The following is a 2587-nucleotide window of genomic DNA, read 5'->3' on the forward strand; positions in this document are numbered from 1 at the left end:
TCCCGGGGGGTTCCGATAACCTCCCGGTGCTCCGGTATTATCCCGATCTCACCCGGAACCATTCCGGTATCCAAATATAGTCGTCCAATATATCGATCTTTGCGTCTCGACCATTTCGAGACTCCTCGTCATATCCGTGATCACATCCGGGACTCCGAACTACCTTCGGTACATCAAAACACATAAACTCATAATATAACTGTCATCGAACTTTAAGCATGCGGACCCTACGCGTTCGAGAACTATGTAGACATGACCAAGACACGTCTCCAGCCAATAACCAATAGCGGAACCTGGATGCTCATATTGGCTCCTACATATTCTACGAAGATCTTTATCGGTCAAACCGCATAACAACATACGTTGTTCCCTTTGTCATCGGTATGTTACTTGCCCGAGATTCGATCGTCGGTATCTCAATACCTAGTTAAATCTCGTTACCGGCAAGTCTCTTTACTCGTTCCGTAATACATCATCCCACAACTAACTCATTAGTTGCAATGCTTGCAAGGCTTAAGTAATGTGTATTACCGAGTGGGCCCAGAGATACCTCTCCGACAATCGGAGTGACAAATCCTAATCTCAAAATACGCCAACCCAACAAGTACCTTCGGAGACACATGTAGAGCACCTTTATAATCACCCAGTTACGTTGTGACGTTTGGTAGCACACAAAGTGTTCCTCCAGTAAACGGGAGTTGCATAATCTCATAGTCATAGGAACATGTATAAGTCATGAAGAAAGCAATAGCAACATACTAAACGATCAAGTGCTAAGCTAACAGAATGGGTCAAGTCAATCACATCATTCTCGTAATGATGTGATCCCGTTAATCAAATGACAACTCTTTGTCTATGGCTAGGAAACATAATCATCTTTGATCAATGAGCTAGTCAAGTAGAGGCATACTAGTGACACTCTGTTTGTCTATGTCACTACAAGAAATCTGTTAATACATGACGGATCTGATCTGTCACGGATCAATGAAAATCTGTCATGGGTGCCCATCCATGATGAAGTAGAAATCCGTCATGTATATCGCGTCATAATTTGACATCACAGCATCCTTGACGGCTCATGACCGTCATGGATCTGCCCCAAACGTGCTTAACTGATATGCTTCTAACGGCGTTAACATGTTTGCCATGTCATCATTTGACAAGGATCTAACATGGCAGCCCATGTAGGAATCAGCTCAATTAAAAACATGGCCCATCAAATTCTGACTAGGTCCAACAGTGACAACCCATATAGCAATCAACCCAATTGAATTTTGGCCCATTACACTATGGTCGGTCCAAGGCCCACTAATTCACTAAAAGCGACACAACCACCTCTCATCTTATTTCTCTTGTCTTGGTCCATGGAAATTTAAGGCAATATGTTTTATCATAAAAAATATATGCTCATTTCATTCACCAAAATGAATGTTACATAAACAGAGCAGAAAATACACATGTACAGGAGCAAAAAAATCAGTAAAAAATTAACATTACAAACATCTCCGGTAGGGATCCGGCTTGCGTGCTCCCTCCTCGTGCTCCCATCCGTGCTCCCACTTAATCGTACGGTTTTCTTTTTTCCTTTTTTCTTTCTAATCTAATCATCTCCCCCCTGATTTTAAAGAGGTAGGGCCGGGCCATATTTTGTTCTAATCAAATCAAGCCACATAGACGGGAGTACGGATGAGCACACGACAGGGGAGCAGGCAAGTCTCGTCCCTCCTGTAGAACACTAAGTTACTCTCCAGCTCCTCAAGCGCCGGCGGCACTCGCCATACTTCAACTTGGGTTAATCCCCGTGCCTTCATGGCCACGGATCCGGCCGTACCCGCCAAAGTCATCCGAGGGAGACACCATTTTCGCTACCAACTCTCCTCAAACCATGCTGCTGAACGGCACTCTATCTCAACCGATGAAGACACCATCAAACCTGTAGTACCTGCGTGTCAAGAAGCACTAAGAACGGTTTGGGAAATCAGAAAGGAAAGGTGGGAAAAATCAAAAGCAATAGGGGGGAGACCTGGTGGGACCTGCAGCTCACAGCCTGCCGAGGATCCCGCCGGTCCGATGCGGCGAAACTCCATCAGGTGGAGGCTGGAGCAGGACCTCGAGCACGCCCATAGTCACCACATCCGGCCCATCCAGCTTATGCAAGCCCATGGGGGACCTGGTCGGTCCTTGCAGCAAGATGGCACCATCCGCAGCACGGCACCCGCGACGCGTGCACTAGATCCGCCTTCAGGGGCGTCCCCGCCAACTGGGCGAGGTTAACATCGCATATGGTCGGTGCGGGATGCAGAGATGTAGATGCTTGTGGATGAAGAGGTTGCGGCGGCTGTTAACGCGACGGTTTCGGGATGAAGAGGGAAGATGCCATATATGGCGAGGTTGCGGTGGCTGCCAGCCTTTGTCTTGGTGGAGTGGCGGTCGCCATGGATGGGGAGGGGGAGGGTGGAGGATCTGGAAGAGGCCGCCATGGATCCAATTCCTCTCGGTGGAAGATAAGCAGGCGTCTCGTGGCTCGTGGGTGGACCGTGGACGGAAGGAAACACAGGAAAGAGGGGGAGCATTCCTTGCCGTTGGA

General features: G+C 48.0%; 1 long non-coding RNA gene across 1 annotated transcript; it reads right to left on the bottom strand.

Moving 5' to 3' along the window:
• Positions 1-1385: 1385 nt before the first annotated feature.
• Positions 1386-2587, bottom strand: LOC147963462 (uncharacterized). Its single transcript, XR_015608137.1, has 2 exons — positions 2024-2587; positions 1386-1942 (listed from the first exon to the last, which is right to left on the bottom strand). It is a non-coding gene; the product is annotated as an uncharacterized LOC147963462 (long non-coding RNA).

Source organism: Triticum urartu, chromosome 6A, assembly GCF_056163025.1.
Source record: "Triticum urartu cultivar PI428250 chromosome 6A, HENAU_Tu73, whole genome shotgun sequence".
Taxonomy (NCBI): domain Eukaryota; kingdom Viridiplantae; phylum Streptophyta; class Magnoliopsida; order Poales; family Poaceae; genus Triticum; species Triticum urartu.